Consider the following 24,397-nt stretch of genomic DNA (forward strand, 5'->3'; position numbering starts at 1 on the left):
ATATATATAATATACTAATATTAAATATGTTATCATGTAATAATAAGTATTACATAATTAATAATATGTAATATTATTATGTTAAATTTAATTACAAGTTAATATATAGTTATTATATTTCTGTTATTATTATTATTATTTGATTCTAAAATTTTTGATATTATCAATTCAATATATATATACCTATATACATTGGATTTGATAAGCATAATTAGTTATATCAACCTCATTATTATTATTAATAGCAATATTAATTTTTATAGATATAAAATTTAAACATGTAAATCGATATTACTAGTATTATTATTAAGTATTATCTTTGAGAATCAATATTGTACATTATCATTATATTAATATCCTTATAAACATTATTATAATTATTAGTATTATTATATAATTAGGATGATTATTATTAATAGAATTATTATTATTATTGTTATTATTATTGGTATTAATATTTTTTATTATTAATAACATTATCAAAATTATTATTATTATTAATAATTATTATTATCAGTATTATTATTATTTATTTGTTACTATTATTATTAATATAATTATTATTAACATTATTAGAATTATTATTAATATATTATTTAATTATTTACAATAACTGAATATAATCTATAAAATATGAAACAAATCGTACCAGTTGTTATCTGTCTCGATCGGATTATATACTTCTGTCTGTAATACAACAAAATTTGATATATGGCAGATACCAAATCAACTTGATTTCACTTTCAACTATTTCTCTTTTCTTTTCTTTCTGTTTCTGATTGAAAAAGTCTGTTGGAGTAGGTTACTATAAAACAATCCATTCCAGCTGTTAATTTCTATGTTACGACTTCACATTATCTATTACAAATCACAAGTGTCTTTTACAGCACTTAATCTAATAGAATTTATTTAAGAAATACAAGAATATGTCGACTGCCGCCTCTGTTCTTGATATTTTTCTCAAATCTCGAATTCAAATGAAATTTCAAAAACTATAAGTGCAGTCTTGTTAGGATTTTGTTACTAAAACTATATGCAAAAGCTAAGCTTCCAATTCCTTTTATTGAACTCAAATTTCGGAGTCAAAGTTTTTGATTTTAAAAGTCAACTATAGTTCATTGATGAAATTCGAATGTTCTGTTGTAATTTAAATCAAATTAATGATCGAGATAGTTTCTAGGAATGATTTACGAAATTTTTTGTGTAGAAACCATTAGTTAAAACGGCCCAGAAACTTAAATTTGATCTGGGTGTTCTTCGTTTCATCAGGGTGCTACTGCTACTGTATTTTTTTATTTTTTTTATTTCTTTTGTTTTAACAGCTTTTGATTAACACCATCGAGGGATTTAAATTCTATTTCACCTTTTGATTCAGGTTTTAAAAACGTATTATTATTAATTGAGTGAAACTTGGTCGATTCAGTTATGGGAAGAAGATGAAAACAGAAAACATATTAAATGTAATTAAATTGGATAATAAAACAGTAAAATAAGACCGGCTGGATGGTTTGTGTATGTTTCGGGTTTTCGAGAGGTCATGGGTTCGAGTCTCGTAGTGGGCAAATCTTTTTAGACAAGACTATAAGGGTATACACCATAACTCTTATGTTTATTATTATCATTATTGTTATTATTATTATTTGTTATTATTATTGTTATGTTAATTGTTATAATTACTATTAAAAATACAAATTATTATTATTAATAGGGTTAATATCATTATATAACTATTAATATCATTGTTATTAGTATTATTATGAATATTATCATAATTAGTATTAATGTGATTAATAAGATTATTGTTGTTATTATCATTTTAGTTATTATTATGTAATATCACTAAGTATTACAATTATTATTATTATTATTATTATTATTATTATTATTATTATTATTATTATTATTATTATTATTATTATTATTATTATTATTATTATTATTATTATTATTATTATTATTATTATTATTATTATTATTATTTTCATTAATATAAGTAAGATTATTATCATTACTATATTTATCAACGACAAATATAGGTATAATCATTATAATTATGTAGACATAATTATTAAGACTAATGTTATTATTGATTTGTTAATAAGTAACATCATTATGTATTATTAATGTTATTATTAGTATTATTAATATTAACGTAAGTATTAATATTAATATTAGCACTTTCGTTAACATGAATATCATTAACAAGTACTATTATTATTGAAAATTTATATAATTACTAAGAGAATCATTACTTTAAATCTATATTTTTATAAAAACTATTAATAATACTATCATTAATATTATTAGTACTATGAAAATTATTATTATTATCAGTATAATTATTCTAGTATTATTATAACTAGTATTTTGTAAACAAAAGAGTATATTAATATACATAACTTAACTATATTAATATCTTTATATACAAAAAGAATACCTTTAATTAAATAATGAAATATATATGTAAGTTATTAATATAAAAATTATATCACTAATAATAATATATATATTTATTTATTCAATTACGATTACATGTATTGAAATATATACAAATGATATAGGTTCGTGAATCCGAGGCCAACCCCGCATTGTTCAATATAGTCATATGTATTTTTACTACAAAATATATTAGGTGAGTTTCATTTGCCTTTTTACCCTTTATATTTTTGGGCTGAGAATACATGCAGGTTTTATAAATGATTTACAAAATAGACACAAGTATGTATAACTACATTCTATGGTTGAATTATCGAAATCGAATATGTCCCTTTTTATTAAGTCTGGTAATCTAAGAATTAGGGAACAGACACCCTAATTGATGCGAATCCTAAAGATAGAACTATTGGCCTTAACAAACCCCATCCAAAGTACCAGATGCTTTAGTACTTCGAAATTTATATCATATCCGAAGGGAGTCCCAGAATGATGGGGATATTCTTATATATGCATCTTGTTAATGTCGATTACCAGGTGTTCACCATATGAATGATTTTTATTTCTATGTATGGGATGTGTATTGAAATATGAAATCTTGTGGTCTATTAAAATATTGAAATGATTGTTATGATAAACTAATGAACTCACCAACCTTTTGGTTGACACTTTAAAGCATGTTTATTCTCAGGTACGAAAGAAATATTCCGCTATGTATTTGCTCATTTTAGAAATATTACTCGAAGTCATTCATGGCATGTTTCAAAAGATGTTGCATTCGAGTCATTGAGTTCATCAAGATTATTATTAAGTCAATTATAGTTGAACATATTATGAAATGGTATGCCTGTCGTCAACTTTCGATGTAATGAAAGATTGTCTTTTTCAAAAACGAATGCAATGTTTGTAAAATGTATCATATAGAGGTCAAGTACCTCGCGATGTAATCAACTATTGTGAATCGTTTGTAATCGATATGGACTTCGTCCGAATGGATTAGGACGGGTCGCTTCAATTACGAGTTTATGGTTATGCCGTTTGGGTTGACTAACGCACCAGCTGTGTTCATGGACCTCATGAACCGAGTGTGTGGACAATACCTTGACAAGTTTGTCATTTTTTTCATCGATGACATACTTATTTACTCAAAGAATGACCAAGAGCATGAAGAACATTTGAGAAAAGTGCTAGAGTTGTTAAGAAAAGAAAAACTGTACGCCAAGTTTTCAAAGTGTGCATTTTGGTTGGAAGAAGTTCAATTCCTCGGTCATATAGTGAACAAAGAAGGTATTCAAGTGGATCCAGCAAAGATTGAAACCGTTGAAAAGTGGGAAACCCCGAAAATTCCGAAACACATACGCCAATTTTTAGGGCTAGCTAGTTATTACAGGAGATTCATCCAAGATTTTTCCAAAATAGCAAAACCCTTGACTTCATTAACGCATAAAGGGAGGAAATTTGAATGGAAGGATGAACAAGAAAAAGCGTTTCAATTGTTGAAGAAAAAGTTAACTACTGCACCTATATTGTCATTACCTGAAAGGAATGATGATTTTTTGATATATTGTGACGCCTCAAAGCAAGGTCTCGGTTGTGTATTAATGCAACGAACGATAGTAATTGCTTATGCGTCTAGAAAATTGAAGATTTACGAGCAGAATTATACGACGCATGATTTGGAATTAGGCGCGATTGTTTTTGCATTAAAGACTTGGAGGCACTACTTCTATGGGGTCAAAAGTATTATATATACCGACCACAAAAGTCTTCAACACATATTTAATCAGAAACAACTGAACATGAGGCAGCGCAGATGGATTGAATTTTTGAATGATTATGACTTTGAGATTCGTTACCACCCGGGGAAGGCAAATGTGGTAGCTAACGCCTTGAGCAGAAAGGACAGAGAACCTATTCGAGTAAAAGCTATGAATAAAATGATTCACACTAACCTTACTACTCAAATAAAGGAGGTGCAACAAGGAGTTTTAAAAGAGGGAAACTTAAGGGATGAAATACCCAAAGGATCGGAGAAGCATCTTAATATTTGGGAAGACGGAACCCGGTATAGGGCTGAAAGAATTTGGGTACCAAAATTTGGAGATATGAGAGAAATGGTACTTAGAGAAGCTCATAAAACCAGATACTCAATACATTCTGGAACGGGAAAGATGTACAAGGATCTTAAGAAACATTTTTAGTGGCCAGGTATGAAAGCCGATGTTGCTAAATATGTAGGAGAATGTTTGATGTGTTCTAAGGTCAAAGCTGAGCATCAGAAACCATCAGGTCTACTTCAATAACCCGAAATCCTGGAATGGAAATGAGAAAACATTATCATGGATTTCATCACTAAATTGCCAAGGACTGCAAGTGGTTTTGATACTATTTGGGTAATAGTTGATCGTCTCACCAAATCAGCACACTTCCTACCAATAAGAGAAGATGGCAAGATGGAGAAGTTAGCACGACTGTATTTGAAGGAAGTCGTCTCCAGACATGGAATACCAATCTCTATTATCTCTGATAGGGATGGCAGATTTATTTCAAGATTCTGGCAGACATTACAGCAAGCATTAGGAACTCGTCTAGACATGAGTACTGCCTATCATCCACAAACTGATGGGCAGAGCGAAAGGACGATACAAACACTTGAAGACATGCTACGAGCATGTGTTATTGATTTCATAAACAGTTGAGATCGACACCTTCCGTTAGCAGAATTTTCCTACAGCAACAGCTACCATTCAAGCATTGAGATGGCGCTGTTTGAAGCACTTTATGGTAGAAAGTGCAGGTCTTCGATTTGTTATATATATATATATATATATATATATATATATATATATATATATATATATATATATATATATATATAAATATATATATATATGGGGGATAGACAAATTACGGGTCCAGAGATAATACAAGAAACTACCGAGAAGATCATCCAAATTCAACAACGATTGAAAACCGCCCAAAGTCGACAAAAGAGCTACGCTGATATTAAAAGAAAAGATATAGAATTTGAAATTGGAGAGATGGTCATGCTTAAAGTTGCACCTTGGAAAGGCGTTGTTCGATTTGGTAAACGAGGAAAATTAAATCCAAGGTATATTGGACCATTCAAGATTATTGATCGTGTCGGACCAGTAGCTTACCGACTTGAGTTACCTCAACAACTCGCGGCTGTACATAGCACTTTCCACATATAGAATTTGAAGAAATGTTTTGCTAAAGAAGATCTCACTATTCCATTATACGAAATTCAAATCAACGAAAAACTTCAATTCATCGAAGAACCCGTTGAAATAATGGATCGTGAGGTTAAAAGACTTAAGCAAAACAAGATACCAATTGTTAAGGTTCGATGGAATGCTCGTAGAGTACCTGAGTTCACCTGGGAACGAGAAGATCAGACGAAGAAGAAGTACCCGCACTTATTTCCAGAAGATACGTCAACACCTCCAACTGCTTAAAATTTCGGGACGAAATTTATTTAACGGGTAGGTACTGTAGTGACCCGAACTTTTCCATGTTTATATATATTAAATGAAATTGTTATTTACATGATTAATTGTTTTCAACATGTTAAGCAATCAAACTTGTTAAGACTTGATTAATTGAAATAGGTTTCATATAAATAATTGACCACCCAAGTTGACCGGTGATTCACGAACGTTAAAACTTGTAAAAACTATATGATGTCATATATATGGATATATATATATAGTTAACATGGTATTATGATAAGTAAACATATCATTAAGTATATTAACAAAGAACTACATATGTAAAAACAAGACTACTAACTTAAGGATTTCGAAACGAGGCATATATGTAACGATTATCGTTGTAACGACATTTAATTGTATATATATCATATTAAGATATATTAATACATCATAATATCATGATAATGTAATAATTTAACATTTCATTTGATATAATAAACAATGGGTTAACAACACTTAACAGGATCGTTAACCTAAAGGCTTCAAAACAACATTTACATGTAACGACTAACGATGACTTAACGACTCAGTTAAAATGTATATACATGTAGTGTTTTAATATGTATTTATACACTTTTTAAAGACTTCAATACACTTATCAAAATACTTCTACTTAACAAAAATGCTTACAATTACATCCTCGTTCAATTTCATCAACAATTCTACTCGTATGCACCCGTTTTCGTACTCGTACAATACACAGCTTTTAGATGTATGTACTATTAGTATATACACTCCAATGATTAGCTCTTAGCAGCCCATTTGAGTCACCTAACACATGTGGGAACCATCATTTGGCAACTAGCATGAAATATCTCATAAAATTACAAAAATATTAGTAATCATTCATGACTTATTTACATGTAAACAAAATTACACATCCTTTATATCTAATCCATATACCAACGACCAAAAACACCTAAAAACACTTTCATTCTTCAATTTTCTTCATCTAATTGATCTCTCTCAAGTTCTATCTTCAAGTTCTAAGTGTTCTTAATAAATTCTATAAGTTCTAGTTTCATAAAATCAAGAATACTCCCAAGTTTGCTAGCTTACTTCCAATCTTGTAAAGTGATCATCCAACCTCAAGAAATCTTTCTTATTTATAGTAATATATCTTTCTAATACAAAGTAATACTCATATTCAAACTTTGATTCAATTTCTATAACTATAACAATCTTATTTCGAGTGGAAATCTTACTTGAACTTGTTTTCGTGTCATGATTCTGCTTCAAGAACTTTCAAGCCATCCAAGGATCCTTTGAAGCTAGATCTATTTTTTTCATTTCCAGTAGGTTTATCCACAAAACTTGAGGTAGTAATGATGTTCATAACATCATTCGATTCATATATGTAAAACTACCTTATTCGAAGGTTTAAACTTGAAATCACTAGAACATAGTTTAGTTAATTCTAAACTTGTTCGCAAACAAAAGTTAATCCTTCTAACTTGACTTTTAAAATCAACTAGACACATGTGATATATCTATATGATATACTAACTTAATGATTTAAAACCTGAAAACACAAAAAACACCATAAAACTTGACATACGCCGTCGTAGTAACACCACGGGCTGTTTTGGGTTTGATAATTAAAAACTATGATAAACTTTAATTTAGAAGTTGTTCTTCTGGGAAAATGATTTTTCTTATGAACATGAAACTATATCTAAAAATCATGGTTAAACTCAAAGTGGAAGTATGTTTTCCAAAATAGTCATCTAGACGTCGTTCTTTCGAGTGAAATGACTACCTTTATAAAAATGACTTGTAACTTGTATTTCTGACTATAAACTTATACTTTTTCTGTATATATTCATAAACTTAAGTTCAATATGAAACCATAGCAATTGGATTCACTCAAAACGGATTTAAAACGAAGAAGTTATGGGTAAAACAAGATTGGATATTTTTGCTTGTTGTAGCTACGTGAAAATTGGTAACAAATCTATATTAATTATATCCTAGCTAACTTGTATTGTATTATACATGTATTCTAATATATTATGTAATCTTGGGATACCATAGACACGTATGCAAATGTTTTAACATATCATATCGACCCATCTATATATATTATTTGGAACAACCATAGACACTCTATATGCAGTAATGTTGGAGTTAGCTATACAGGGTTGAGGTTGATTCTAAAAATATATATACTTTGAGTTGTGATCTAGCCTGAGACGTGTATACACCAGGTCGTGGATTGGGTCAAGATATTATATATCAATTTATTTCTGTACATCTAACTATGGACAACTAGTTGTAGGTTACTAACGAGGACAACTGACTTAATAAACTTAAAACATTAAAACGTATTAAAAATGTTGTAAATATATTTTGAACATACTTTGATATATATGTACATATTTGTTATAGGTTCGTGAATCGACAAGTGGCCAAGTCTTACTTCCCGACGAAGTAAAAATCTGTGAAAGTGAGTTATAGTCCCACTTTTAAAATTTAATATTTTGGAATGAGAATACATGCAAATTTATAAATGTTTTACAAAATAGACACAAGTAAATGAAACTACTTTATATGGGTGAATGATCGAAGCCGAATATGCCCCTTTTTATCTTGGTAGCCTAAGAATTTGAGAACAGACCCCCAAATTGACGCGAATCCTAAAGATAGATCTATCGGTCCCAACAAGCCCCATTCTGGAATTTGGAATGCTTTAGTACTTCGAAATTATCATGTCCGATGGGTGTCCCGGAATGATGGGGATATTCTATATGCATCTTGTTAATGTCGGTTACCAGGTGTTCACCGTATGAATAATTTTTATCTCTATGTATGGGATGTATTGAAATATGAAATCTTGTGGTCTATTATTTCGATTGATAAATATATAGGTTAAACCTATAACTCACCAACATTTTTGTTGACGTTTAAGGCATGTTTATTCTCAGGTGATTATTAAGAACTTCCGCTGTTGCATACTAAAATAAGGACAAGATTTGGAGTCCATGCTTGTATAATATTATGTAAAAACTGCATTCCAGAAACTTATTTTTGATGTAATATATTCTTATTGTAAACCATTATGTAATGGTCGTGTGTAAACGGTATATTTTAGATTATCATTATTTGATAATCTACGTAATGCTTTTTAAACCTTTTTCGATAAAATAAAGGTTATGGTTGTTTTAAAAATGAATGCAGTCTTTGAAAAACGTCTCATATAGAGGTCAAAACCTCGTGACAAAATCAATTAATATGGAACGTTTATAATCAATATGAACGGGACATTTCACATCCCTTAAGTTTCCCTCTTTTAAAACTCCTTGTAGCGCCTCCTTTATTTGAGTAGTAAGGTTAGTGTGAATTCTTATATTCATATCTTTTACTCGAATAGGTTCTCTGTCCTTTCTGCTCAAGGCGTCGGCTACCACATTTTCCTTTCCCGGGTGGTAACGAATCTCAAAGTCGTAATCATTCAGCAATTCAATCCATCTGCGCTGCCTCATGTTCAGTTATTTCTGATTAAATATGTGTTGAAGACTTTTATGGTCGGTATATATAATACTTTGACCCCATATAAGTAGTGCCTCCAAGTCTTTACTGCAAAAACAACCACGCCTAATTCTAAATCATGCGTCGTATAATTCTGCTCGTGAATCTTCAATTGTCTAGACGCATAAGCAATTACCTTAGTTCGTTGCATTAATACACAATCGAGACCTTGCTTTGAGGCGTCACAATATATCACAAAATCATCATTCCCTTCAGGTAATGACAATATAGGTGCCATAGTTAACTTTTTCTTTAACAATTGAAACGCTTTCTCTTGTTCATCCTTCCATTCAAATTTCTTCCCTTTATGCATTAATGCAGTCAAGGGTTTTGCTATTTTGGAAAAATCTTGTATGAATCTCCTGTAATAACCAGCTAGCCCTAAAAATTGGCGTATATGTTTCGGAGTTTTCAGGGTTTCTCACTTTTCAACGGTTTCAATCTTTGCTGGATCCACCTGAATGCCTTCTTTGTTCACTATGTGACCGAGGAATTGAACTTCTTCCAACCAAAATGTACACTTTGAAAATAAGTATGTCATCGATGAAAACAATGACCCAAGGTATGGCCCACACACTCGGTTCATGAGGTCCATGAACACAGCTGGTGCGTTAGTCAATTCAAACGGTATAACCATAAACTCGTAATGACTGTAACGCGTCCTAAAAGCAGTCTTCGGAATGTCATCCTCCTTCACCCGCATTTGATGATACCCAGAACGTAAATCAATCTTCGAATAAACCGACGAGCCTTGTAGTTGATCAAATAAGTTGTCGATTCTCGGTAGTGGGTAGCGGTTCTTGATGTTAAACTCTCGGTAGTCGATACACAACCTGAATGTACCATCCTTCTTCTTGACAAACAAAACAGGAGCTCCCCACGGTGATGTGCTTGGTCGAATGAAACCACGCTCTAAAAGTTCCTGTAACTGACTTTGTAATTCTTTCATTTCGCTGGGTGCGAGTCTGTATGGAGCACGAGCTATTGGTGCAGCTCCTGGTACAAGGTCTATCTAAAATTCAACGGATTGATGTGGGGGTAATCCCGGTAATTCTTTCGAAAATACATCGGGAAATTCTTTCGCGACAGGAACATCATTGATGTTCTTTTCTTCAGAATTGACTTTCTTGACGATTGCTAGCACATCATAGCAACCTTTTCTTATTAGTTTTTGCGCCTTCAGGTTACTAATAAGATTTAACTTAGCGTTTCTCTTTTCCCCGTACACCATTAAGGGTTTTCCTTTTTCTCGTATAATGTGAATTGCATTTTTGTAACAAACGATCTCTGCTTTCACTTCTTTCAACTAGTCCATACCGATTATCACATCAAAACTCCCTAACTCTACTGGTATCAAATCAATCTTAAATATTTCGCTAACCAGTTTAATTTCTCGGTTCCGACATATATTATCTGCCGAAATTAATTTGCCGTTTGATAATTCGAGTAAAAATTTATTATCCAAAGGCGTCAATGGACAACTTAATTTAGCACAAAAATCTCTACTCATATAACTTCTATCCGCACCCGAATCAAATAAAACATAAGCGGATTTATTGTGAATAAGAAACGTACCCGTAACAAGCTTCGGGTCTTCCTGTGCTTCTGCCGTATTAATATTGAAAACTCTTCCGTGGCCCTGCCCATTAGTATTCCCATGAATCGGGTAATTTTTAATAATGTGGCCCGGTTTTCCACATTTATAACAGACTACGTTGGCAGTACTTGCTCCGACACTACTTGTTCCGACATTACTCGTTCGGACATTATTTGTTCCTTTAGTTCTGTTATACATTGGTCCATAGACCTCACACTTTTTCACGCTATGACCATTTCTTTTACACCTGTTGCAAAATCTTGTGCAGAACCCTGGGTGATTCTCTTCACACCTTTGGCATTGCTGTTTCTGATTATTGTTGTTATTGCGGTTGTTATTGTTGTTGGGATGTTTGTTGTAGTTGTTGTTGTTGTTGGGATTACGATTGTTGTTGTTGCGATTTATGTTGCAGTTGTTGGAATAGTTGTTGCGATTTTGGTTGTAATTGTTGTTGTTGTTGTTGTTGTTGTTGTACTGGTGACTCTTGTCACTGTTTTCCTCCCACTTCCTCATGAGTTATTTCGTGTTGGCTTCTTCGGCCACTTGCTCTTTAATTCTTCCCTCAATATGATTTATGAGTTTATGAGCCATTCGACTTGCCTTTTGTATGGAAGCGGGCTCGTGTGAACTCACATCTTCTTGAATCCTTACTGGTAACCCTTTTATAAACGCGTCGATCTTCTCTTCTTCATCTTCGAACATTCCTGGACATAATAGGCACAACTCTGTGAATCGTCGTTCATACGTGGAAATGTCGAACCCTTATGTTCGTAACTCTCTAAGCTCTCTAAGCTCTGCCTTGAGCTTATTGACTTCGTTTCGAGGACGGTACTGCTCGTTCATCAATTGCTTGAATGCCGACCACGGTAGTGCGTACGCAGCATTTTGTCCTACCTGTTCAAGATAGGTGTTCCAACACGTTAACGCAGTACCTGTGAAGGTATGCGTGGCATACTTAAGCTTGTCCTCTTCAGTACACTTACTTATGGCAAACACCAATTCGAGCTTCTCGGTCCACCGTTTCAATCCAATTGGTCCTTCAGTTCCATCAAATTCCAAAGGTTTGCAGGCAGTGAATTCTTTGTAGGAGCATCCTACACGATTTATTGTGAAATTAGTTCCACTGCTAGATCCAGAGTTATTGTTATTTTGCATCATAGCCTGTACTGCGGCTATATTTGCTGCAAGGAAAACACGGAAGTCTTCCTCGCTCATGTTCAAATTCTGACGAGTCGCCGGAGCCATTTTCTTCAAAAATAGCCCAAAAGAATCAAGTTAATCATATAGAATTTTAAGAGTAGCCAGTAGTATCTCGTAGCATTATATGAACTTATTTATAAAAGCTTTTTCTTAATAATAGCATTTTATAGTTTTAATTCGGGTAATACCTACTCGTTAAGTTCATACTTACTAGCTACTATACAACTCAACTACTACACTTCTATATGAAAAACTTATTACAATAATATTTCACGTTCAAAACTTTATACAATATTTTACAAACTTATAATACCGCCATTATACATATAGGATGAAGTATAGCACATAATAACATTGCTACTCAGCAGCTATAAAGGAAATTCTAGTTAATACGCAAGTTGTTCAGCAAAAGAAATAAAGACACGTAATTCATAAGTCCAGAAATAAGTCATGCATTCTGGTTTTACTAAGACAACTTCCCATCCTTGGTCTTGTGGAAGGTAACCGTTATGACCATTGGCTAGGCAGCATGTTGTAATGTCATCAAAAGTATGAGGGTTTCGTAATGCCCAACAGCCTCGTAGCAATCTAAAAACCTTGTTTCTTACCCCAACTACTGAGTCCGTCACTTGTGGGAATGTTTCATTTAATAGTTGTAATCCGATGTTCTTTTTCTCACTTTGGTGAGAAGCGAACATCACTAACCCGTAGGCATAACATGCTTCTTTATGTTTCATGTTAGAAGCTCTTTCTAATTCACGAAATCCTATGTTGGGATATGTTGAGTCAAAATAGGTTCTTAACCCATAGCGAAAAATTGTATTTGGGTTCCCCGCATTTAACGCTTTAAAAAAAACACGGCGTAACTTACAGTCTCCCCAATGTGATATACCCCACCTATCAAAGGAAAGCCTTTTATAAACTAAGGCATTTCTGGAAAGTCTTTCAAATGTTTGACAAGTTAATTTCGCCATAACTAAATGTGCTGATGAATTCTGACCGACTCCAGACAAGATTTCCTCAATCATATCCTCTGGTAGGTCTTCTAAATTATTTGGTTGTCTACCCTTAACGTCCATTTTGTTTTTATACTGTAAAATAGACAAGGATTAGATTCATAAAAGATAATTAACAAACAATACAAACAATTTTACATAGAACATAAAAGTACAAGCACAGTACAATACATATAATACACAACATTGATGGGATTTAACAAGTTCATGTATCTTAAAACCATTTAAGAAAAAATTAAAGCGGAAGCATGTAATTACCAATTTTAAACTTGTTATACATTAGCCATTTAAGGTTAAATCCCAAGTAGGATCAAGTTATGAAATATGCTTACAATATAAAAGGATGTTTAGAGAGTACCTACTCCAAGTTAGGAGGTTAATAGATGAAGAGGAAGATTAGTAGGTGTGTAAAACTCCAAGCTTTTGATGCACCAACACCACCCTTAAGTTTTGTTAGGATTAACACACTTAAAGACTTATAAAACCAAGCTAGAGACCTCTTCTATTTGCTGGAAAATTCAGCCAGCAGCAACCTTGAAATGATGATGAATACAAGCCTCAAAATGATGAAACCTCAAGGGATTATACCCCAAACTTATCACCAACACCCTAGCCTTTAGTTAGGATTTAATTACACTTGAAAACAAGCTTTCAAAATCAGAATTGAACCCCTTTTTGCTGCTATAAACCCACGACAGAAAGAGGCAGCAGGAAGCTGTTTTTGTTATTGTTTTTCTTTCACTTGAGAGAATATGTATGCATGTAATCTTAGTCTTTGGTCAAGGGACATACATATGTGTAATTGTGTAATAAAAAGCAACAAGAATAAGCATGGGATGGCACTTCTTGGGGCTACAAAATCTGCCCACCATCACCATGTTTTATAAATAAACTTTGTTTTATAAAACTTGTATGAAACCCATTTATTATTATGTTACTTATATATTTCATAAACCTTTTATAAAACATAACACATTATAATTATTTAAACCTATAAATAATCAAATATAAATTATCCAAATAATTTATCTCAAGTGATAATCTTTTAGAAACCTGATTTTCTAAAATCCAAGTGTCGCGTATTTGTTCAATGATCCAATCGTCAAGATCAAATACGTATAAGGTGTAGGTAAGTTTGTTATTGGGTATGACCCGACTTGGATCTTAACATATTAGCCACATTAATTTAATATGTCTCTCGGGCATACGAAAAACCTACAATCTCCCACTTGCACGAGAAATATAAGAAATTAATGCAAGTGATGGATACCACCTAACGACCGTCCATCACCCCCAATATGTTATGACTTTGTGCCATTCAATAACATCATCCTTTAGAGTTCCCATCTCGAATATGAATAGGTGAATCTTTCATTATTTCTTTTCATCCTAGATGTCATATTAAATCCAAGAGACACAGAGTGATCACTCTCTTCTAGATTTAACTTTATCAGGCCTTAGACATCTGACTCTCAACAAATAAGAGGGACAAATTCCATCTTGACTACATACGTCCTAAATATATATACCTTGTATTATACCTCAGCTCTTCCTTATGAACTACCATATTTCAGAATAGCGAAGGAAAGAATCAAGGCACAATACTATGTAAATATCTGAACCCAATATGTATCTCAGGTCAGAGGACACAATGATATTCGCCTTTACTCAAGATTACATGTGATCAACCACAAAGGCTCCATTCAGTAAATCTTGAGGGCGGGTCTTCCAATATTTGTATCCCACAAATATCTATGAACTTTGGTTGCAACCTTGCCCTACATTCATCCCGTGAATGTATACCAATCCAAGTTCATAATAGTCTAAACCTCACACTTGTTCCCACAAATGTAATCCACTACGGAATTTAGAATAATTACTTATTCATGGATAAAATATGCAAAATAGGAACTTAACTCAAAGTAAATTAATACCATAATTATATTAATGAGTTTGAAAAAATTTCGTTCCGTTACAATACTTAAAACAGATCATGACCAATCACTAGAATATCGAAGCCCTAATGTACAAACATGTCCTGCATGTTTTGATCCATGTAAGAGCTTCGTGAGAGGATCTGCTATATTAAGATCTGTGTGAACTTTGCGAATACATATCTTTCCCTTTTCAACTTCATCCCTTATGTAGTTGAATCTCCGCTCAATGTGACGGGTCTTTTGGTGAGCACGAGGTTCCTTGATTTGAGTAATCGCACCCTCGTTGTCACAAAAGATCTCAAGAGGGTCCTGAATGGAAGGGACTACTCCTAAGTCATCGAGGAATTTCTTCATCCATGCAGCTTCCTGAGCTGCCAACGAGGCGGCAATGTACTCCGACTCTGTAGTGGATAATGCAACAACATCCTGTTTTGAACTCTTCCAAGAGACCGCACCTCCATTTAATGTGAAGACAAAACCGGATTGTGATCGAGAATCATCTCGATCAGTTTGGAAACTCGCATCCACGTAACCTTTTACAGCGAGTTCCTCCTCACCAGACCCATATATTAGAAACATAACCTTAGTCCTCCTAAGGTATTTCAATATACTTTTAACCGCAATCCAATGACTGTTTCCTGGGTTATTCCGGTATCTACTTGTCAAGCTTAGGGCGCATGACACATCCGGTCTAGTGCATATCATTGCATACATGATTGACCCAATAGCAGATGCATACGGGACTCTCTTCATTCTCTCTTGTTCATCTTTCGTGGTAGGGCACTGAGATGAACTGAGAGGCGTTCCTCTTTGAATAGGTACCAAACCACTCTTAGAGTTCTCCATCTTGAACCTTTTCAAGACCTTTTCAATGTATGCACTTTGATTCAAACCTATCAGTTTCTTGGATCTATTCCTGTAGATCCCAATCCCCAAAACGTATTGTGCTTCTCCAAGATCCTTAATGGAGAAGCATTTACTTAGCCAAGTTTTGACACCTTCCATTACCGGAATATCATTTCCAAATAACAATATATCATCCACATATAGTACAAGGAACATGATAGTGCTCCTACTAGCTTTCTTATATACACAAGCTTCATCACCATTTTTAATGAAGCCAAATTTCTCGGCTTCCTCATTAAAGCGATGATTCCACATTCTAGATGCTTGTTTCAATCCGTAGATTGACTTCTTTAACTTGCATACCTTTTTAGGATATTTTGGATCAACAAAACCTTCAGGCTGAACCATATAGACATCTTCCACAAGATATCCATTTAGGAAAGCGGTCTTTACATCCATTTGCCATATTTCATAATCATAATGAGTAGCAATGGCAAATAATATTCTAATAGACTTTAGCATTGCCACGGGCGAAAAAGTTTCATCATAGTCAACCCCTTGAGTTTGAGTGAAACCTTTTGTTACAAGTCTAGCTTTATATGTATCCAAGTTTCCATGTATGTCGGTTTTCATTTTGAAAAGCCATTTACAATCAACTAGCCTTGAGCCAGCAGGTTGTGCAACAAGTTCCCAAACTTGGTTATCATACATGGATTGCATCTCAGCGTTCATGGCTTCCTGCCATTTATCCTTATCAATCCTTGATAAAGCATCTTGGTAGTTTGTTGGTTCATCCAAATCAACCACATAGCAACCATCCATGAGAAAACCATATCTCTCAGGAGGATTACTAATCCTACCAGATCTGTGAACGTCTTGTGTATTTTGATCATCCATTTGATTATTCTCAACATTTTTATGTTGAGCGCTAGTGTCAACCAATTGTGTATCATCTACTTGATCTTGAATCTCTTCAAGATTTATTTTCCTTTCACTTTCGCCTTCCATTAAGAACTTAGTTTCAAGGAATTCTGCCTTCCGAGCAACAAATACATTCTGCTCAAAAGGATCATAGAAATAAATCCCATATTATCCTTGGGATATCCTATAAAGATACACTTCGCAGATCGAGAATTTAACTTATTAGGGACGTAACGCTTAGGATAAGCTTCACATCCCCATACCTTTAAGTATGATAGAGATGGAGGTTTTCCAAACCACATCTCATGAGGAGTTCGTTCCACTTTCTTGGTTGGGGCCATATTTAAAATACGAGCCGCGGAGCAAAGACAATAACCCCAAAATGATAGAGGTAACGAGCTTCTAGCCATCATAGATCGAACCATATCCATTAGGGTTCGGTTCCTCCTTTCGGAAACTCCATTAAGTTGGGGTGTTCCAGGAGGAGTAAGTTGTGAGATAATCCCACAACCTTTAAGATGACTTTGGAAGGCATCGCTTAGGTATTCACCTCCTCTATCGGTACGAAGTACCTTAATTGTTTTATTGAGTTGATTTTGTACTTCGTTTTGATATTCTTTGAATGCTTCAAAAGTTTCGTCCTTGTGTCTTAATAAGTAGACATATCCGAAACAACTGAAGTCATCAATGAAAGTAACGAAGTATCTTTCACCATTCCTAGTTATGGGCTTAAAGGGTCCACATACATCCGAATGTATTAATCCCAATAAGTCCTTAGCCCTTTCATAAGTCCCTTTGAAAGGTGCTTTAGTCATTTTGCCTTGTAAAAAAGATTCACATACATCAAACGAGTCTAGTTCATTTGATTTCAAAAGGCCATTCTTTTGAAGTGTATGCATTCGATTCTTGTTTATGTCACCAAGACGACAATGCCATATGTAGGAATCACTCAAATCCCTTTTGTGTTTCTTGGTGTTTGCATGGAACATTGAGCTATTGTATGATGTGTCATCATGAACCAATTCATAAATACCATTTGAAGGCGAAGCCTTAAAATAGAACACATTATCTAAAGAAATATGGATATCATCATTAATGAAATTAAGATTAAAACCATATTGTTTCAAACGGAATCGGGTGCATACAAAACATTTTTCAAAATAAGCTCCAAACCACTTGAAAGCTTCAAAACAAAGTCTCCTTGAGCTTTCACTTGCACCCTTGCTCCATTTCCCATGAAGAGACTTGTTGTTCCCACATCTTGATCACTTCTTTTGAACCCCTGCAAAGAATTGCAAATATGAGTTCCACATCCTGTGTCTAATACACATGTATTAGAAGAAGTAATACTAAGCTCAATGTATACCATATATACATTACCTGAGGTTTGCCCTGCATCCCTCTTTTCCTTCAACTCCTTAAGGTAGACCGGGCAGTTGCATTTCCAGTGACCCATTTCACCGCAACCAAAGCACGGATCTTCCTTGGGGTTAGCTTTTCCGGCAACCTTTTGCTTCTTTTTGTTGGTTGGGGTAACATTCTTCCCCTTTCCCTTGCCCTTGCCTTGGTAGGCGGGTCCTTTCCTCTTAGCCGCCTTCGGCTTAGAAGTGTAATTGTTTTTAGACCCGCCTTCATTGATCGAAAACACGAGTGAAGCCCTTTTACCCATGCTTGCTTCTGCTGTCTTAAGTATGGCATGTAATTCGCCAATGCTTTTATCCCAACCATTCATGTTATAATTTAACACGAATGTGTCAAACCTCTTTGACAATGAGTTAAGGATAAGGTCCGTGGCTAATTCATTAGACACGTTGCAATTTAGACGGTTTGCTCGATCAATCAGGCTTTTCATCTTAAGGACATAAGATGAAACAGATTGGGTGTCGTCCATCCGACATGCATGAAGCGCTCGGACCATTTCAAAGCGCTCGACATGAGCTTGTTGAAGGAACATCTCCTTCAACTATGTGATCATGTCATATGCACTATGATGCTCAAAATCCTTTTGGAGTTCGGGTATCATAGTCCCAAGCATGAGGCAAGAAACTTGCAACGAATCGGTGCAATATTTCTCCCAATAAGCCATGCCTTCCGTATCATCCTCGTCCGGTTGATCGGGAATGGGGTCTTCCAACACATACGCCCTATCCTCTAGTTTGAGGACAATCCTTAGATTGTGGAATCAATCCATGAAGTTCGTATGGTTGAGTTTTTCTTTTTCGAGGATTGACCTCAACGATAGGTTGTTAAAGTTTATTGGTGCGTTTAGAATGTTGTTGTTATTGGCGGCCATCTACAAAATTTAGCAAAGTTGTTTAAGTATCAATTTTAATTTAACAATAAATACCCTTTAAATCCAATTGATATTCATAAAATTTTAGAAACTAACGGTAAACCAAATTTCGGTTAGGTGACCTTTATCCCGTCATTTGATTTAGCTAGGTAGTCATTATATGACAATTGCAATCCTTTTGCAACTTCTAAGTTATGGAATCATGCAATCCTTTTGCATGGCATATTTATCCCATCAACGCCTATTTGTTCCTCATGCTTCGGTGACCCTAAGTTCATGATTCCCAAATCAAGTCGCCCTACTTGTGTAAATATGTAAATCTAACATACAAGTGGTTAGGTGACCTTTATCCCACAAGTGTGCCAAATTTACCTTAATCATATTAGTTTGCTCATAACGGTTAGGTGACCTTTATCCCATTATGAGTTCCTTAATATTTTTAAGTGTCACACAAAAGGATGGCGTTTAACTTGTTTGCCTTGTTAATAAGGGATTTTAAGTTTTCATTAATTCTAGTTTGAGAAAACTTATACGCCATACACCAACATGCATTTAGTGTATGGTACTTATGAAAAACCATTTTCATGTCTTGTAATAAAGCTATTTCATTACTTTGATATAAACCATTTTATATGTGCAATCCGTTTCTTGTTCTTAATAACCATTTATTAGCATCTTTTGGCCATTTCAATTTAACCGATTAAATTGTAGTTTGGTAAATATCATGTTGTTAATAATTTAACCAATTAAATTGTAGTTTTGCTTGTTGTTAACTTGTGTGATAACTTGTTGTAGTAACATACACAATCCACAATCATACAAGAAATAAAACAACCACGCATGCAAACAAATGTGTTCACAATCAAGCCAATTTGGTAGACATTTGTTTAGCCGAAAACAAATGTCACCGGTTAAGGGTTAAAACACTAAGTAGAAGATTTCAAAATCTCCCACTTAATCTTGCATCCAAATGCATCTTCCGAGTCTTCATCTTGTATCTTCATTTTTACAAAAAATATATCCTAATACATTTTTTCTAGAAAATGAAATACAACCTAATCTATTTTACATACCAAATATAAAATAAATTACATAACCAAATGAATATTATTACAAACCAAATGAATGAATTAATATTACATACCAATTGAATAAATATAAATCATTCAAACTTCCAACCAAACACAAGGTCAATGCTATGATTGTGAACATGAACATGCAACCAAATATGACCAAAATGGAAGAACCAAAACCCACTTTGGAACCCCTCCAAATTCGGCCAAAATTATAAACCCTCCCAAACCCGAAAATTTTTGTATTCCATATTCATGCATGTACATGGAATGAAAATATAGTGGGTTTAAAGATCATATAAAAGAAGCATATTTCATAGACTTTGGCTCTAGATACCATTGATGGGATTTAACAAGTTCATGTATCTTAAAACCATTTAAGAAAAAATTAAAGCGGAAGCATGTAATTACCAATTTTAAACTTGTTATACATTAGCCATTTAAGGTTAAATCCCAAGTAGGATCAAGTTATGAAATATGCTTACAATATAAAAGGATGTTTAGAGAGTACCTACTCCTAGGAGGTTAATAGATGAAGAGGAAGATTAGTAGGTGTGTAAAACTCCAAGCTTTTGATGCACCAAAACCACCCTTAAGTTTTGTTAGGATTAACACACTTAAAGACTTATAAAACCAAGCTAGAGACCTCTTCTATTTGCTGGAAAATTCAGCCAGCAGCAAACTTGAAATGATGATGAATGCAAGCCTCAAAATGATGAAACCTCAAGGGATTATACCCCAAACTTATCACCAACACCGTAGCCTTTAGTTAGGATTTCATTACACTTGAAAACAAGTTTCAAAATCAGAATTGAACCCCTTTTTGCTGCTGTAAACCCACGACAGAAAGAGGCAGCAGGAAGCTGTTTTTGTTGTTGTTTTTCTTTCACTTGAGAGAATATGTATGCATGTAATCTTAGTCTTTGGTCAAGGGACATACATATGTGTAATTGTGTCATAGAAAGTAACAAGAATAAGCATGGGATGGCACTTCTTGGGGCTACAAAATCTGCCCACCATCACCATGTTTTATAAATAAACTTTGTTTTATAAAACTTGTATAAAACCCATTTATTATGTTACTTATATATTTTATAAACCCTTTATAAAACATAACACATTATAATTATTTAAACCTATAAATAATCAAATATAAATTATCCAAATAATTTATCTCAAGTGATAATCTTTTAGAAACCTGATTTTCTAAAATCCAAGTGTCGCGTATTTGTTCAATGATCCAATCGTCAAGATCAAATACGTATAAGGTGTAGGTAAGTTTGTTATTGGGTATGACCCGACTTGAATCATAAAATATTAGCCACATTAATCTAATATGTATCTGGGGCATACGAAAAACCTACAAACATTATTACACCCCTATAATCTGAATCACTGGTTTCTTCTTCTTTGGACTTGGTTCATTTTCCTAATTTTCTAGGGATATATGGTGTTCCTCTAATACGAGCCGTTGTCTTCCACAATGGTTTAGAAAAACCCGGTGGTTTAGAGGTTCCCGGGTTATTGTTAAAATTTAAGAAATACGGGCGTTTACGATATATATAAAGTTCATCGGGGTTGGAATCAGGTTTCTCTATTTTTATACCTTTTCCCTTATTATTTTCTTTTGCCATATTAAATTGGGTCGAGATAATTTCTAAAACATTATCGGAATCCTCATTGGGATCCGATTCATCGAAAAATTGGTAATCTTCCCAATATTTTGCTTCCTCGGCGGAAACACCATTGACCATTTTTAACTTTGGTCCGTTGGTTGATGATTTTCTTTTATTTAATCGATTTACTGTAGGTATCAATATTTCTTCCTCAGGAACCTCTTCTTTTTCCGGTTCCTCCTCTTCTGGTTCCTCCTCTTCTGATTCCTCTTCTTCCGGTTCCTCTTCTTCCGGTTCCTCTTCGGGAATTTGTGAATCTTCCCAAATTATATTCGACTCTTCATTATTATTAGGTGAGTCAATGGGATTTGTACTAGTGGTAGACATCTATCACACAATATCAAACACATTAAGAGGTTAATATATCACATAATATTTACATGTTAATAATATATAGTCTCCAACAAAAGTGTTAAGCAATCGTTTTTAAAGAAAACACGGTCGAAGTCCAGACTCACTATTGTATCCTAACAAACTCGATAAGACACACTAATGCAAATTTCTGGTTCTCTAAGACCAACGCTCGGATACCAACTGAAATGTCCCGTTCATATTGATTATAAACGTTCCATATTAATTGATTTCGTCACGAGGTTTTGACCTCTATATGAGACGTTTTTCAAAGACTGCATTCATTTTTAAAACAACCATAACCTTTATTTTATCTATAAAGGTTTAAAACGCATTACGTAGATTATCAAATAATGATAATCTGAAATATACCGTTTACACACGACCATTACATAATGGTTTACAATAAGAATATATTACATCAAAAATAAGTTTCTTGAATGCAGTTTTTACATAATATCATACAAGCATGGACTCCAAATCTTGTCCTTATTTTAGTATGCAACAGCGGAAGCTCTTAATAATCACCTGAGAATAAACATGCTTAAAACGTCAACAAAAATGTTGGTGAGTTATAGGTTTAACCTATATATTATCAAATCATAATAATAGACCACAAGATTTCATATTTCAATATACATCCCATACATAGAGATAAAAATCATTCATATGGTGAACACCTGGTAACCAACATTAACAAGATGCATTTAAGAATATCCCCATCATTCCGGGACATCCATCGGACATGATATAAAACTCGAAGTACTAAAGCATCCGGTACTTTGGATAGGGTTTGTTAGGCCCAATAGATCTATCTTTAGGATTCGCGTCAATTAGGCGTGCACTAATTCTCAAAATTAGTGATGTTCCCTAATTCTTAGGCTACCAAGCAAAAAGGGGCATATTCGGCTTCGATCATTCACCCATATAAAGTAGTTTCATTTACTTGTGTCTATTTCATAAAACATTTATAAAATTGCATGTATTCTCATCCCAAAATATTAGATTTTAAAAGTGGGACTATAACTCACTTTCACAGATTTTTACTTCGTCGGGAAGTAAGACTTGGCCACTGGTCGATTCACGAACCTATAACAAATATGTACATATATAATAAATTATGTTCAAAATATATTTACAACATTTATAATATGTTTTACTGGTTTAAGTTTATTAAGTCAGATGTCCTCGTTAGTAACCGACAACTAGTTGTCCACAGTTAGATGTACAGAAATAAATCGATATATATTATCTTGAATCAATCCATGACCCAGTGTATACACATCTCAGGCTAGATCACAACTCAAAGTATATATATTTTTGGAATCAACCTCAGCCCTGTATAGCTAAATCCAACATTACTGCATATAGAGTGTCTATGGTTGTTCCAAATAATATATATACATGGGTCGATATGATATGTCAAAACATTTGCATACGTGTCTATGGTATCCCAAGATTACATAATATATTAGAATACATGTATAATACAATATGAGTTAGCTAGGATATGATTAATATAGATTTGTTACCAATTTTCACGTAGCTACAACAAGCAAAAATATCCAATCTTGTTTTACCCATAACTTCTTCGTTTTAAATCCGTTTTGAGTGAATCCAATTGCTATGGTTTCATATTGAACTTAAGTTTATTAATCTATACAAAAAAGTATAAGTTTATAGTCAGAAATACAGGTTACAAGTCATTTTTGTAAAGGTAGTCATTTCAGTCGAAAAAACGACGTCTAGATGACCATTTTGGAAAACATACTTTCACTTTGAGTTTAACCATGATTTTTGGATATAGTTTCATGTTCATAAGAAAAATCATTTTCCCAGAAGAACAACTTTTAAATCAAGGTTTATCATAGTTTTTAATTAACTAACCCAAAACAGCCCACAGTGTTACTACGACGGCGTATATCCAATTTTACGATGTTTTTCGTGTTTCCAGGTTTTAAATCATTAAGTTAGCATATCATATAGATATAGAACATGTGTTTGGTTGATT

This window comes from Rutidosis leptorrhynchoides, chromosome 8 (assembly GCF_046630445.1).
Source record: "Rutidosis leptorrhynchoides isolate AG116_Rl617_1_P2 chromosome 8, CSIRO_AGI_Rlap_v1, whole genome shotgun sequence".
NCBI lineage: Eukaryota > Viridiplantae > Streptophyta > Magnoliopsida > Asterales > Asteraceae > Rutidosis > Rutidosis leptorrhynchoides.